The 18,165-nt window shown below is 32.3% G+C and overlaps 1 long non-coding RNA gene across 1 annotated transcript; it reads left to right on the forward strand.

The window, feature by feature from the left end:
• The first annotated feature begins 12,549 nt into the window (after nt 1-12,549).
• On the forward strand, nt 12,550-16,549 carry LOC127705988 (uncharacterized). The gene is made up of 2 exons (XR_007984139.1): nt 12,550-13,075; nt 16,225-16,549. It is a non-coding gene; the product is annotated as an uncharacterized LOC127705988 (long non-coding RNA).
• The last annotated feature ends 1,616 nt before the right edge of the window (nt 16,550-18,165 follow it).

Here is an 18,165-nt window from a genome sequence, read left to right on the forward strand (position 1 = left end):
TATGCAATAATTGCATTATGGGAAATTCTTTGACGTCATAAGGTCAAATTTGCAACAACGTTTGTGATTGGTCGGAAATTGTTTGGATGTCTCCCCTTTCTTTCTAAACATGGGTGACCAAGAATTAAAAAACGCGTCAGAATATCGCTCCTCTAACTAAATCTAACGTTCGTGCGAGTCCTGCACTGGCTGTTAATGCCAATAATGGCCAGGACGAGCAAACAATGCGAGTGACAAGTAATAATAATTAATTTGACACACAACTTGTTCATGGATAGCGCTGAAACAGATGCCTGCGTGCATGGCAAAAACACCTCCAATGAAAACCTTTTCTGAAGAAACTCTCCTACAGTCTACACATTGAAATACAAAAAAATACATAGCTAGCCCCCCTCCCCCTTCTAAGTCCAGATACATGTAATCATGACGTTCTTTAGTTCTATATCATTTTTTACCTTTCTTGATCCTCAGAGACGTTGCAGGAAGGCACATGAAAAAAGAATAAAAAGCATCCAGGACGTTACAATTATTTGGACTAAGCCCCCTCTTTTTTACTACATGTAGAAAAAAAATCACCTAATTACGACAGCAGAACTAGAAACCCACAAGTAGAGACATAAGCTGTTATACTCCGGAACTAATTCTTTAATAAAGACAATTCAGGATAAATTGGAACCAGTTACTAACCCATGTTACAACAATAGTCCTATGACATAGGACTACACTATATGAGGCGTGAACTTCATATTTAATACTATCTATGATATGTGCTCTCATGTCTTATGCTGCAAATCATTTTACATTTAGGATTCGTTGCTGAGCTTTTTTTTACTGTTCTCGCCTCCGAATCCCTTAAATAGATTTTTTTTTCAAGCCCCACAGTAGTTCAATAATTACTATATGTCTTTGCATATATAAGTATGCAGGGCATATTTCAAAACATATTTTATCTTCAGGACTTTTAAATGATTTACTTTTCAATACTGCATTGGGAAGGGGGGTATACAAGTTTATTTTGTGACACATTATATAATATAATTAGGTATCCAACAAATTATATGATTGTACGTTTAGCTATTATCTAGACCCGTACACAATGTATATAATTAGACACATTTAACAGAGGCGGATCCAAAACCTCGGTGTCTAGAAAGGGGGGGGGGGGGGGGAGTAGGTTCAAATTTAGATATTTGTATAGAGATGTATATATGCGAGTATTGGCAGTAATGGTTATGGTGTGTGTGTGAGGGTAGGGGGTTTCAGATCAAAGATCGTTTCTATAATTCTATATCTTTTAGTTTTTACCATTTCACTCTATTCTTTATCCTTTGATCTCTATTATATTTGTTCTAAACATGCGTGACATATTTGCCACTGGACATAAGGCAACCAAAAGTCAATCAACGTATTCTGTATATTTCATCATTTCTTTATTATGTTTTCTATAGGTTTGGTCCAGCCCCTTATCTATTTTTTTGCACATTAGGGACGACATCAAAAGTTAAATGTAGGATAAAAAAAAAATAATTCATATAGTTTTTTTCACTGACCCCCCTACCCCCCCCCCCCCCCCCCCCCCCCCCCCCTCTTAATTTAATTTCTTAATTTGGGAAAAATTGATTGACCAATAAGGATATATATAAAATCGATGTTAATTAAACAAAACTTGCAGCAATTTTGACCCCCCCCCCCCCCCCCAACTATTTGAATTAAGTTTTTTATCCTTCATTGATTTTCTGATGTCGTCCCTTATCCTCTCTATGTAAACCCAATTCATGTCCTGATAAATGGTGACTCATGCATAGCTTCATTTGTGGTTATTAAAACAAGAAACATATTCATATTATAATAATTAATGTATGCTAGGACTTATAGATAGATGTCATTAGTCCCAGGTCATGTAATAAAGTAGGTCTTATAAAAATACAATAGCATTTTAATTTTGATGATTATATATATGTTTATATATTTAATAATGCCATTCTTTTGGAAAAAAGGTAGGGGCAAGGCGTTTTTAAAACATATCAATGGGACGCGTTTTTTTTTTTTGTTCTTCGGAAGTGAGCCAGAAGAAGTCCATTTCTGTTTTTTTTTTTTTGCATTGGGAAGATCTTCTGGCTCTCTTCCACCTCTTCTTTTTTGATAGGTTGACGGCAGAGGCACATAACAAACATGGCGTCGTTTAGTCTAAATGAAATTAATAAATTTATGAATGCAGATATATTAGAATGTGAGCTGTTTTATAAACGTTTTATGGTATGACAGCCTTAGTAGGACATCCCTGTAGGACGATAAGCTGGATAAATATAAGAACTACACGGACAATAACAGTTAAGGGACGATTATTTGATATTCTAGGGAAGGGATTTTGATTGATTGGTGTTTTACGCTACTTTCAACACTATTGGGCTATTCCGTGGTGGTCAGTTTAAATTTATAGATGAAGGATGGGGAAGGGGAGAGGGGGCATTATTATTTATTTCAATCTGTCGCTAATCATGCCTATTTTTCAGCTCTTACCAGGCAACCATATTCATATATGAAATCCTTCTGTCCCCCGACCCAACAAATAAATAAATATCAAATGGGTTTCCTCTAATTTAAAACAAGTTTAAATTGATTGATTGTTTGTTGCTAATTTTAACGCCTAGTGAAAATTATTTCATGCTTGTTCAGGAAAACACGAGTTTAGAAGTCACGTATATAATATAAAAATGAAGAGATGGAATATGATTGCTAATAAGGCAACTATCCACCGGAGTTCAAATATGAAGTGGATGTAAGCAATTATAGATAAGATAAGATAAGATAGAAAAAAATTATTTTAATTCGGGTTACATGAAATACTACAAACATGAGCTCTGTAGAGCTTTTTGCCGTCATGTAGACAAATGATTTTTGTATACAATCGTAAGGCCTTCAACAATGACAAAAACCTGATACTGTAAAGTCGTCTATAAAAGGCCCTACATTAAAAGTGTGACTGACAATTCAAACGAAAAAACTAACAGCCTAATTATACATAACAAAACAATTTACAAAATATCAAATATGAGTCGAGACAGGAACCAACGACAACCATTAAACTACAGGCTCCATCCCTGGGACAGGCAAATAAAGAATATGGCAGGGTGGATATAAAAACGAAGATGTGGTATGATTGCAGATGAGACAACTCTCCACAAGAGATCAAATGACACAGAAATCAACAGCTATAAGTCACCGTACGGCCTTCGACAATAAGCAAAGCCTACACCGCATAGTCAGCTATAATAAGCCCCGAAATCAAAAATGTAAAACAATGCAATCGAGAAAACTAACGGCCGAATTAATGTACAAAAAAATGAACGAAACACAAATATGTATAACAAAGCAACAAACGGCAACCACTGAGTTACAGGCTCCTGACTTGGGACAAGCACATACATACAGAATGTGGCGGGGTTAAACATGTTAGCGGGATCCCAATCCTCCCCCTAATCTGGGACAGCGGTGTAACAGTACAACAACATGTTTGTGAGCAACCCATCCCGAAGCTGGGACAGTGGTGTAACGGTACAATAAAATAACAACCTGCACAAATCAGCAAATTACTCAAAAGATCGGTAGGAGACACACACAAAAACTAACATTAAGACAATAGACACAAAGCACCGACATAAGAGTATTTGCAATTACTGGAAGTTTGCTCAAACCTAATTACAACTGGTACTGAAATAAATCTTGTTCTCCCAGACCGAGTTATCAATCAGTACACAACGCGCGGCAAAGGATTTATTAAAAAAAACAGTCTGAGAAACGTCTGGTTTACGTTGAATATACATATAAGAAGATGTGGTATGAGTGCCGATGAGACAACTCTCCATCAAAGTCATAATTTGTAAATGTAAACCATTAAAGGTCAACGTACGGTCTTCAACACGGAGCCTTGGCTCAAACCGAACAGCAAGCTATAAAGGGCCCCCAAAAATTAGTAGTGTAAAACCATTCAAACGGGAAAACCAACGGTATCTAATCTATTTAAAAACCCGATATACTTGCATATAAATCCATATACAATGAAACGGTTTTTGAAAAGTGGACCGAACGTTTTGACCATCGAAATTTTGCAATAGAAATACTAGTTACGACCACAAGATTTTAACAGCCAGTGCAGGACTCGCACGAACGTTAGATTTAGTTAGAGGGGCGATATTCTGACGCGTTTTTTAATTCTTGGTCACCCATGTTTAGAAAGAAAGGGGAGAAATCCAAACAATTGCCGACCAATCACAAACGTTGTTGCAAATTTGACCTTATGACGTCAAAGAATTTCCCATAATGCAATTATTGCATATAAATAAAAAACTACTATACCAATTGAATAAAAAATATTGCATTCAAATGACATTTTATACCAATTGAATAAAAACTATTGCATTTGAATGAAAATTATACCATTTGAATGAAAAATTATACCATTTGAATGAAAAATTATACCATTTGAATAAAAAATATTGCATTTAAATGAAAAAATATACCATATAAATGAAAAATTATACCATTAAAATAAAAAATATTGCATATAAATGAAAAAATATACCATTTAAATGAAAAAATATACCATACAAATGAAAAAATATTGCATATAAATGAAAAAATATTGCATATAAATGAAAAAATATACCAATTAAATGAAAAATATTGCATTTAAATGAAAAATATCAAATTTTTGCAACCAATACCATGCCATATCTGAGTACAGACTTACCTGTCCAGTTGGAAAAGTTTTAATGCCTGGCATCCTCTAGATATATAAAAGTTAAATGCATTTTGTGTTTCAGAAAGATAAAATCTTTTTTGAATTTTGATAGCCATTTTTTTTTCCTTTCTGCAGAAGGTGTAAAAATTTTGTATAAAAGTGACACCTAACATCCACGTATTCCAACATCAATCCGAATTCCGACAGCAAAAAATCTTATTCGGAAGACTCAGCATACATACTATTAATATTTTACTGTAATTATATTACAAAATATTGATCACATGATGCTAGTAGTACTAGACTTACAATTGCTTTTCATCAATCCGACGTTCCGGCGGTTTTTGTATTATATGCTAATGATAAATGTATAACATTTATGAATGGGTTTAAGCATCTGAGATTAATTGGATTGATGTAAAGCAATTGCAAGTCTAGTAATACTAGCATCATGTGATCAATATTTTGTAATATAATTACAGTAAAATACTAATATACTCATGTATAAAATTATGAAAGAAATTCTTTCTAAGTTTGAACATAGAAAAAAATATCTTTTTCTATGGAAGGTAATGTGATGATATTATATTAATATTCACATTTCAGGTATCTAAAATATATTCTTGGTGTAAATAAAAAAGCCTCAAATTTGGCAGTGTTATCAGAGGTTGCAAGATTTCCTCTTTATTTTTCTGTCATTATATCTATGGTAAAATATGTACACAGGCTTAACAAATTGGACGATGGGTTACTTTATGATGCTTATGCTTGTAATAAAATTTTAGATGCAGGAAACATAATGCTGCCATATCTCAGATTGGTACTGTCACAGAATTTATTGGACGCTATATCGACTATTTTTTAGTACCTATGGTACAAAAACAACACACTTATATAAAGGATACGTCTGATCTAATATACAAGTTGGAAAGGATTAAGCCTAATGCAGATTGATGGCTGTGTAGCTTTGATGTAGTATCAATGTACACTAATTGCCCGATTAATGAATTATTATCGGCAGTTAGAATTTCGTATGATCAGTTTGATAAATCAGATTACAAAATCAAATGCCCACCTACGGATGATTTAATCTATCTCCTCAGATCAATTTTAGAGAACAACATTTTTTTTTTAATGGACAGCTTTATAAGCAAAAAATAGGCGCCGCGATAGGAGCAGTGCCAAGCCCGGAAATCTGTGATATACTCATGTATAAAATTATGAAAGAAATTCTTTCTAAGTTTGAACATAGAAAAAATATCTTTTTCTATGGACGGTATCGTGATGATATTATATTAATATTCACATTTCAGGTATCTAAAATATATTCTTGGTGTAAAAAAAAAAGCCTCAAATTTGGCAGTGTTATCAGAGGTTGCAAGATTTCCTCTTTATTTTTCTGTCATTATATCTATGGTAAAATATGTACACAGGCTTAACAAATTGGACGATGGGTTACTTTATGGAGAACTGGATCTTCCATCACTGTATTGGATACCTAAACTACATAAGTGTCCTTACAAACAACGGTATATTGCTGGGTCTTCCAAGTGCTCCACGAAACCTCTTTCTAAATTATTAACATCTATTTTATCAGCAATCAAAGCCGGGCTCCAAAGTTATTGTGAAACTGCCTATTCTAGAGGTGGCGTGAATCAGATGTGGATACTAAAAAATTCCAAAGATCTTTTAGAGTACATACAATCTAAGACTCTCTCATCTTGCAATAGTATTAAAACATTTGTCTTTTCTACACTTTACACAAGTATTCCCCATTCCAAACTAAAAGACAAATTGAAAGAGTTGGTATTACTTTGTTTCATTAAAAAGAATGGCGAACGTAGATACAAGTATCTTGTCTTGGGGAGGGATAAATCCTACTTTGTAAAGAATCACTCTGATTCAAACAAAAAATTCTCTGAAACTGACATTATCAAGATGCTTGATTTCTTGATTGACAACATATTTGTTACGTTTGGAGGACGTGTTTTTCAACAGACTGTCGGAATTCCAATGGGAACCAATTGTGCCCCTCTTCTTGCCGACTTGTTTCTTTATTATTATGAGGCTGACTTCATACAGGAGCTTCTTAAGAAGAGAGATAAGAAGTTAGCAATATCCTTTAACTCTACGTTCCGCTATATAGATGATGTTCTCTCACTAAATAATACCAAATTTGGTGACTATGTTGAACGAATCTATCCCATCGAACTAGAGATAAAGGATACTACAGAAACAGTAAGTCTGCCTCATATCTTGACTTACATCTAGAAATTGACAATGAGGGTCGGTTGAAAACAAAACTTTACGACAAAAGAGATGATTTCAGCTTCCCAATTGTGAACTTTCCATTTCTATGTAGCAACATTCCAACAGCGCCTGCATACGGAGTATATATCTCCCAATTGATACGATATTCCCGGGCTTGTGTTTCCTATCATGATTTCCTTGATAGAGGATTGCTGCTCACAAGGAAGCTATTAAACCAAGAGTTCCAAATGGTGAAGTTGAAGTCATCCCTTCGTAAATTTTACGGACGCCATCACGAGTTGGTTGACCGTTATGGAATAACCGTTTCGCAGATGATATCGGATATGTTCCTTATGTCATAACTACAATACCCTTCCCTTTTCACGAATGTGACTTACCGAATAAGACTATTTACCGGATTTTTAATAACATAAGCAACTCGACGGGTGCCACATGTGGAGCAGGATCTGCTTACCCTTCCGGAGCACCTGAGATCACCCCCAGTTTTTGGTGGGGTTCGTGTTGCTTAGTCTTTAGTTTTCTATGTTGTGTCATCTGTACTATTATTTGTCTGTTTGTCTTTTTATTTTTGGCCATGACGTTGTCAGTTTGTTTTCGATCTATGAGTTTGACTGTCCCTCTGGTATCTTTCGTCCCTCTTTTATGATGCTTATGTTTGTAATAAAATTTTAGATGCAGGAAACATTAATTGTTGGTATTCATCTATGAGATATGTCCTTCAATCATTTGATATACAAAATTTGAATACAAAGCTCAAAAAATTAATTAAATTTGTAAAATGTATACTTTGTAACAGTTTTAAAACATTTTGGGTGGTCAAAAGATCTGATACCTTATCACAAGGTAATAGTAAATTAGAAAATTATTTCAACCTCAAGACTGACTGCGTAAAGGAGGCGTATTTATCAATTAAAGATTTTAATATAAGAAGAGCTATATGTAAAATGAGAATAAGTGCACATGATCTTAAAATTGAGAAAGATAGATATAGTAAAAAATACATAGAGAGAAGTCAGCGTCTATGTCATCACTGCCTATCACATGGATCAAATTCTATTAAAGATGAGACCCATTTCACAGTAAGTTGTCCTTTGAACAGAGAAAATTTTTATGGGATAAAGTAAACAGTTTTTGTACTAATTGTAAAGAATTACCCAAGGATAAAAAATATTTCTTGCTGTTCACAAATGAGCATTTACCAACTCTTATGTGCCTAGGCAATTATATTATTAAGTGTTTAGAAATAAGATCCAGGTGGATACAAAATATATAAAATAATATTTAATAATTATGAAATTATTGTTATAGTTATGTAAGACACATGATGTGTTAGGCTCTGATCCTGTCCATTATATGCTAGTATTATATTAGGATCTGGTTTTTCTTTTTTCCAATCATATTGTGCTTAATATTGTTGTAAATGATGCCCTTTATGGGTTCTTGATTAGATTAATAAAATTCTTATTCTTATTACGGCGATTGGAAGGAAATAAAGGGTTTGTTAGAGTTAGCAAATATTCATCATTCGTTCCTGAAATTCACGCTAGAATTTTCCTCTAAAGAAATAATATTTCTTGATGTTAATATTTTCAAAGGAACTAGGGTTTCTAATGAAAATATCTTGGATGTGAAAACACACTTTAAACTGACAAATGCCTTCCTTTATCTAGATCGTAAAAGCTGTCACAGTCAACACGTGTTTGCAGGGTTTATCAAGGGCGAAGTTATCAGATACATTAGAACAACAAATAATGATGTTGATTTACAATATATTTTGTTACAGTTCAGATTGAACTTAATAAATAGAGGATACAAGGAGATTGAAATCGAAAAGTACATAAATGAGGCATTATCATGTAATAGATCTGATTTAATCAGAAAAAGGCCAAAAAACACACAAAGGAAATTCCTTTAGTATTGGCAACGAAATTCAATCCATGCATTCATAGATTAAAACAATGCATTAGTAAACATTGGGATCTACTAAAACAGGATACAATGTGCAATGAAATATTTTCAAGCAAACCAATAATAGCTTATAAAAAGCATAAAAATATAGCAGATCTATTGACAACGATAAAATTAAAATAAATTGATAGGTAAATCCATGATGATGGCGGGCCTACAATGCTTAAACCCATTCATAAATGTTATACATTTATCATTAGCATATAATACAAAAACCGCCGAAACACTAAATCAGTGTCGGATTGATGTAAAGCAATTGCAAGTCTAGTAATACTAGCATCATGTGATCAATATTTTGTAATATGATTACAGTAAAATACTAATAGTATGTATACGGAGTCTTCCGAATAAGACTTTTTGCTGTCGGAATTCGGATTGATGTTGGAATACGTGGATGTTAGGTGTCACTTTTATACAAAATGGGCCTGGGTATATGCATATCTTGCCTTAAATACACCGATTAAATAAATCGGAATTAGTAAAAATCAATAAATATGGGTTTAACATTGATAACATAATGCTGCCATGTCGGCAAATCATATCTCAGATTGGTACTGTCACAGAATTTATTGAACGCTATATATATCGACTATTTTTTAGTACCTATGGTACAAAAACAACACACTTATATAAAGGATACGTCTGATCTAATATACAAGTTGGAAAGGATTATGCCTAATGCAGATTGCTGGCTGTGAAGCTTTGATGTAGTATCAATGTACACTAATTGTCCGATTAATGAATTATTATCGGCAGTTAGAATTTCGTATGATCAGTTTGATAAATCAGATTACAAAATCAAATGCCCACCTATGGATGATTTAATCTATCTCCTCAGATCAATTTTAGAGAACAACATTTTTGACTTTAATGGACAGCTTCATAAGCAAAAAATAGGCGCCGCGATAGGACCAGTGCCAAGCCCGGAAATTTGTGATATACTCATGTATAAAATTATGAAAGAAATTCTTTCTAAGTTTGAACATAGAAAAAATATTTTGTAATATAATTACAGTAAAATACTAATAGTATGTATACGGAGTCTTCCGAATAAGATTTTTTGCTGTCGGAATTCGGATTGATGTTGGAATACGTGGATGTTACGTGTCATTTTTATACAAAAATATATGTGTGGTTCCAATTACATACTTTTGAAAAGAAGGGTCGGTAGGTCGGCAATTTTTTTCATCTTTTTTTTTTAAATCTTTATTTTGGATTGTCAAAATCTGGAAAAAAAACGTGTGTTTACCGAAATTGATTCCGGTATTATACACGCCACTACCTGAGGTTCCCCATTTTTACATGTGTTCGGTTGAAAATATCAGTCTTATTATGTTTTTAGTTAATTTTGTTGCATTCTGTTACGAAATGTTGACTTTTAGCCATAGCAGATTTTCAGATGACAGAAATCAATGAATTTAATTATTTGAATTCACAATCCTGAAGATTTGATCGTTTGAAAATTTATTTTTAAGAAATGAACAAAAAAGTTCTAGGGTCGGGGACAGGTTTAAACTAGGGTCGGTCGGGTAGCTGGAACCACACATATATTTTTATTTGGCCTGAGATCAGATTTAGTGAAAGGAAAAAAAGGCTATAGAATTCACATTGTTTGTTTGTTGTTTTTTTTTACAAATTTACATCTTTTCTAGCTATAGAATAGCATATATGACAGGAATATTTATATTATAAACTATGATTTAATGGTCAGATAATTCAGTGACAGAAACTGGTCCTCATATCCATAAAATTTTATGCAAAAATCTGTATACTTTCAGTAGAGCTATATTTATAGGCTTATTTTCTAAACCTGATATTTTTATTAGTATTTATTTGTATGTTTTGTTTAATGCTATGCCCAGTAAACAATCCAACGTTGACATTACGTTGTGACAACGTAGTAAAATTACGTTGGTACAACGTAATTTTGTGGACTCCAAGGCACGTGCTGACAACCATCCACACAACGTTGGCACAACGTAATTTGTGACGTAATTTATTACCATCATAAGACGTTGTCACAACGTCGCAACCAGTCGGAAAGCTGACCCCGGTTTGACCCAATTTCTTAAAGCAACAATGGAAGTCATGTGATTACCGTATATGGGCATTTTTTTACCAAAAAAAGTGAAGCCCGTTTTTTGGAATTTGTAGTTTTTTGCATGAATTAAAACTAATTTGCTTTTAAGTGAACATTCTTGAGTATATAAGAAATATATTGATCCACTCAATTGTGGATTAAACTAATTTTCTCTCTCAAAATGTGTCTTCAAAGTCTAGGTGTTGACCAAAAAAATCGGTCACTGGAAATTAAAATCGTAATTTTCTTTCTTAACTTCTCGGGAAGCTATGCTGAATTTAAATTATGTTATGTAACATAACTTTGACTATGATATGTCAAATTTGTGCCACTTAATACGCTGTAATACGCAAATGTGCCACTTCGATGTGTCGATATTTTTGACGAAGCGGGGCCGATAGTAATTTACGAGTTACGTCCCTTTGTTTGACACTCTCATGATCAAACTATTATTATATTAAGCACCATATGCTGTTATTTACATGAGGATATTATTAAAATAACTTTATTGAATATATTTTGATACTAAAGACATGTGCAAAAAAATTAGCGAAACACAAATTTATCACTTTTCAGAACTCAGTCTCAGTGAAATACTCAAATAAGCCCTATGTCAGTATGTGCCATAATATTATTATTCCAAGAGTTAATTTAATATTTATATTTTGGTAAGTATTTATACTGCTGTAACCAAATTATTTCAACACAGAAATAAATTTCTACTTTAATCATACAAGGGGCAGCCAAAATATTCATGAATAATGGATCAAGACAGGATTAAAATGATCAAATACAGGAACTCCTTTTCATTACTGATACCTGATCCTACCTTTTTCATTTAAACTTAAACGAGACCATAATGAAAGTATTCTGAATGTAAATTCTTCATTATTTGAAATAAAAGGAAATTAGTTTGCAATTCTTGTATGAACAAACTAAATATAACAATAAATTTTGTCTCACTGATTCCATGCAGATTCTAATGAATTGAATGGACTCAAATTATATAAAAAAAAACCACTAAACCAATAAATAAATGGTTCTAATTATGAACTTGAAAATAGATAAGAACAAAAAAGACTTGGTCTAATATTTTTCTTCTTCTATTTAATTTTTTTTAACAATTATACATTTTTATTTAAGAAATGACTGTAATATTTTTTCTGTCTATGAAGAAATAACATCAAAAATGTGGTGCACACTGAATAACCCGCGTAGCGGGTTATTTTAAAGTGTGCACCACATTTTTTATGTTATTTCGAATAGACAGAAAAAATATTACAGTCATTTCTTATAATTTAATTCTTAATTCCATTTTAAACCGGAGTAAATCATGAAAAAACGTTGATGACGTCAAGGTCACATGACAAAATTATGTCTATGAGCTGATAAACAAAACAACGTCAACCAATCGGAAGACGCGTTACATTCAAAATTAAATTATATTTATATAAAAGTATTTCAGAGCAGATTCTGAGTGCTAAGTCACAGTGGGAAAGCCACACGTCAGTTCTGCGCCTCCTTCCATATGACGTAACGGACAAGAATTCAAGGGCGACAATCGCGATTTTTACATAGACGGCGACAGTATCGCACCATCTCGGTAATTTGTTTACATCGTGTACGTTTGATTTTTCAAGAAATTTATTATTGAAGACAATTAAACTTGCATCATTTCATCATCAATTAGTTATATAGGTAAGTTTAACAGGTGACCATGCTATTTTTTCGTCTTAGGAGATTTTATTTTACAAGAAACAAACATCTGAAAATGGCAAGTGACGTTGTTGTTTTGGAAGATAAAAATATGGCGGGTGTTTTCCCCTTCTGAAAATAACTGACACATTTGCATCCTAATGGCTATTTAAATATAAAATGACCAAAAATAGTATCTATGATGATGGGAGTCCCTAAATATTTGCATAACTACCCATCACTCCGTGTCAAATTGCAACTGAGGCTGCGAAAGGGAAGCACATAAATCGACGCCATTTTTCAACAGATCCACATGAATAGTAGGTTTCTGTGCTCACAAAATCCTAATAATATTCTTTTAATGGTTAGTAGAAAGATATGAACAATATCCATAACAAAATTTTATTGATCAGATCGGTTTATGCCAAATTATGGCTATATATTTGCCCCTTTTTCGATGCTGAAATTTCCAGACCACATGTAAATAAACGCCCCTTTCCCAGCGTGAGACTTCAATTTTAAATAAAACTTTAATTTTGGCCGGTCAATGATAGCATTTATATTTTTCTTTAATTATTACGGTTGTGTAAAGCATTTGTGATCATTTGTTTGATTCTCTCAATAGTAAAAAGGTTAGTTCAATGAGTGTGTGACAAAAAAAAATAACAACAGAATAGAGTACTATGGCTAAAAGTATAAAGAATAGAGAAAAATTGACTAAAAAATATAAGGAATAGAGAATAATGTTGTGCTAATTTATTGAGAAAAGAGAATGATGGGCAAAAAGTATAAAGAATAGAGACAAATGACCTTAAAGATTTAATAATATAGAAATGGAGGACACCCCATCCAGACCCTTGTTTATGTGAACAACAGTACCATTTTTTTGTTAAATAATGCATATATGGTCATGAAAAATATTTTGAACAGATTTCAGGTATATGAAATATTAATCAGGAGGAAAGTATCAGTTCTGTCCCTCCTTCCATGCTAAAAAAACACACAAATTATATGTGATTGATTGTTGATTTTTAACGACACAGTATTGGCAAGGTGTTGTGGCCAGGTTTTATTGGTGGTGGATGATTGATTGCTGAATTTGCAAAAATTATCAAAATAATTTGTTAAATGTGGATTAAAGTTTCTGCTTAACTTTATTAATTTATAATAAAACTTAATTTACACCCTAAAAACAAAGTTGAGGATGAATATGTTTTATTTTTGTTGTTGGATTTGTTATAAGCCCCTACCGATGAAGTCAAAGGGGACTTTAGGTTTGCACTCCGTCCGTCTGTCTGTCCATCCGTCAGTCCAGCAAATCAGTTTTCCACACTTTGTTCTTAGTGCTTGAAGATATTGATTTGATATTTGGTGTATTGTTTTATCATGACAAGTTACAGATCAAGTTCGAATTTTGTTCCGGTCTGATGAAAGAGGAGAGTTATGGTCCTTGGACTTACAAAATTCACTTAAATAATCAGTTTTCTGCATTTTTTTTCGTCATGCTTGAAGATATTGATTTGATGATTGGTTTATAGTTTTATCATGACAAGTTACAGATCAAGTTAAAATTTTGTCCCGGTCTGATGATTTTGTGCAGAGTTATGGTCCTTGGACTTACAAAATTCACTTAAATAATCAGTTTTCCATACTTTTTTTCATCCTGCTTGAAGATATTTACTTGATATTCGTTATATAGTTTACACCATGACAAGTTATAGATCAAGTTAGCAATTTTGTGTTTCAGTACAATGAATTTTAACCGGTAGGGGACTATGTATTAATTAAATACGCCCAGAATGCTTGTTGATTATATTGTCTCCTTTGAAGTGTTGTCTGAGTTGGCATTATAGAGGGTCCCAGTTGACCTTATAGAAGGTCCAAGTTGACTATTGACTATCTGAGTTGTCTTCATAGACAGTCCGAGTTGTTTTGCACCAGTTAGAATTAAGTTGCTTTGGCATCTGATAAGATACCAGGCCAAATAATTATGGCATCTTGAAAGGTTTATCAATTTTCCATTTTTTTTAAATTTAGAATACACCCATATTCTGTTGTCATTTTGAAGATTAATTTTCATTAGAAATGAATATTCTTAGTAATTTTCACATTTATTTTGATAAAATGTCATTTAATGATAAAAGGAAATTTCCTAAATATGTAAAAGAAATTCTTAATAGAATATTCATTAGGCAAAGACAATTTGGAAAAAGAACCCTCCTTTGTATATGCCCGTTTATGAGAGGTATTATGGTATACCGTTGTCCATCCGTCCGTCTGTCTGTCCGTCCGTCATAGATAACCACAGACCTTTGATAACAGCAATCCTAGTTCAGATAACTTGCACAAGGAGAGTTTGAATTCTCAACCTGAATGCAGACTTACTTGTGCATTTACTTTATATTTTTGCTCTCATATACCTATATTTTAGTTTGTAATTATGACGTTTACTTACATTTATTATCATAAAATATATATTAATATCTATTAAAAAGATTGATATGTTATTATAGTGATGAATTTAACTTTAACATGTTAAGATACTGCGACTCTTTTCACAAAAAATCTTACGATAAAAATTGATCGTAAGTTATACTGAAATGTGTATGACTTACGAGTATTTTTACTCTGAAGTTTTTTTGTGAAAAGAGCCGCAGAAGTAAATGAATAAATAAATAGAAAAATTTCTTTGAACATATGTTGCTGTATATGATTATGACCTTTTCTTATCAGACATATCATATAAAGTCATTAAAATAAATTATTTATTTACACCAAAAGTCTAAATTTTTTTGTTTATTTTTATTGAAGCTTATATACATACTTTTGATTATTTAAGATTAAAATAAGAATAATTTCAATTTCAAAAAAATAATAACAAATATCTAAAAACAAACTTAAGTATATACATTATGGGATTTTCTCATGATTGAAGGCTTTAGTGTAGCATAAAATTGCTTATATCCACTCCATTTGATTTTTTGGGGATAGTTGTCTCATTGGCAATTACACTACAGCTCGGGTGGATTTTGCTTTGTCCACCGGCCCACCATGGGAGTGGGCACCGGGTGGGCAAAATTTGTACCTTGTCCACTCTGCCCACCTGTAGGAGTGGGCATTCAATTTCTTTTGTTTCATCTAAAGACTTGCAAGTACAATCACTTGAAAAAAGCAGATAAGCATTTGTAATCAATATTTTTACAAAAAAGAGATTATAGCTAGAGTGGGCACGGGTGGACTGCCCACGGTGGGCCGGTGGAAAAAGCAAAATCCACACGGGCTGTTGTGTATTTCACATCTGATTAGTTTTACATTAGTGAAATAAGAAACATTCAATTTAAATTAAAACTTGGACCACATAAGAATCAGTAGACAATTAAAATGTAAATTATAATTTCATATGACAACTCTAGAGAAGTTGGGAAATTATTTTCATTTAATATCATATGCATAAATTATATATTTACAGATACATGTAACAATAGAAATAAGGAATAAAGAAGAGCAGGAAACATTTCCATTTTGAGGATTTATGGAACAGAGGACTATTTGACTTGTTTTTACTTTAACTTGGACTTTTTAACAATAATTATGCTTCTTAAATTTTAAACTTTATTGTTATGTGTTTGTTTTTTTTTTACTTTCAAAGTATTTAAGTTGTATTAAATTTTGTTTATTTGATTGAAGCTTATTTACTTATAATTATTTAAGATATTATTTACATATGTTTCATTTTAACATTAATTTATGCATTTGTATTTATTTATCTTTTAATAAACTTTTTTTTCTTAACATTTTTATATTTTTATATATACAAAGTGAAACACCATAATCAAATTATATTGATGACATGGGGTAGATGTACATGAGACAATGCTGCTGCTGCAATACAATAAAACATTCATAGATGCAAAGCAAGCACATTAGCCATATACATGTATCTACTGTAGTATTTGAGACATAAAAAAATATCAAAGATGTAAAAGGTCTACTTTAATGATTTATTAGGTGTGAAGGACTTAAACGGAGTGGTTTTAGAATCGTTCACTTCTCCCAGAGGTATCCTTGATGTCTCTCTAGTAGCCTCTCATGACATGACTTTTCACTGTTATATGCTTCCAGGGAGATTTTGAAGTGTGGTGACCCCTGCACCTAAATAAATCATTTTCAGCAGATACATATCTCTGTTTTCAGACTATTTGATGAAAAGTTTAAACTAATATACAAATTAGAAAAATGAAAACTGAGCAACTTGAACCCACAAAATACAGATGATCTCAGGTGCTCTGGAAGAGTAGGCAGATCCTGCTCCATGTGTAGTATTTAGAATGAGATGCCTAGGTGCCCTTTTCCTATATGTAATCACATGATTTTGCAAATTATTGTGTGCTTTTATTATTGCAAATTTGAAGAATGGAATAAAATGTGTAAAAAGTATTGCTTTTTCAGAAAAATCAGCACACAGATATAGGAATGGTATATATGTATCTGATTTAAGTATAGATCCTGTGTCCAAGCTTTGTGTTCTTGTAATAAGCTTGGACACAGGATTTGCATTTTAATCAGATTAAAAGGTATCAGAATGCAATTTATTATTTAGATACTCACCCACTCACATTATTGCAGTAATAAAAACTTTGCTATCCTTTATGAATTTACAGTACCTAAAATTTCCATCATGATAGACCTCGAAAAAGATTAGTGTGAAGTAAAAGTTGTGGGACGAAAAATTAATATCAACGCAACAAAACAGGATTACCAAAATCAGAGTGAGACATTCATATGCCATCTTCAAAGCAGACCTCAGAAGCAATATAGCTTTTTTTAATGCTCTTAATGGTCATATAGCTCTCACTTGTATTAAGACTTGTATGTACTAGGCATTGAGCATACCTGTTGAAGGTTAATCCAGGAAAGCCCTTGGATGCATTCAATTTAAATTTTTTTTTTTTTCATTTTCAATGAAGGAATAGTGCAATTAATGAATGCTTTATTTGAAAAATACCATTGTTAATGTTAATTTCTTCAGCAGCAGCATATCTGGGTTGAACTATTTTTTTCAACTTTAGTTTTTCCTTGGGAAAAGTTGTTTTAAAAGAAACCCATATTGACATGATTGACAATTGATAGAGGATGATAATTATAGGTAACAGTTTTAGCCTTCAACAATTTGCAAACCAATTTTTCAAGTATAAAGGACCTTATAAAACAGCATGTGACCAAAATTCTAAATCCAGAACTAATGATAAAATAAATACAGCTACTATATATATATATATATATATATATATATATATATGGAAGAAAAACAAATTTGATGAATGGCCACTAAACTTTTTCAAAACAATTCTTTAAGAACATGCACACACTTTGAAAACACAACGACAAGTGTTTGTTACCAGGGCCCAGA

The sequence above is a fragment of the Mytilus californianus genome, unplaced genomic scaffold (genome assembly GCF_021869535.1).
Source record: "Mytilus californianus isolate M0D057914Y unplaced genomic scaffold, xbMytCali1.0.p SCAF_6, whole genome shotgun sequence".
Classification (NCBI taxonomy): domain Eukaryota; kingdom Metazoa; phylum Mollusca; class Bivalvia; order Mytilida; family Mytilidae; genus Mytilus; species Mytilus californianus.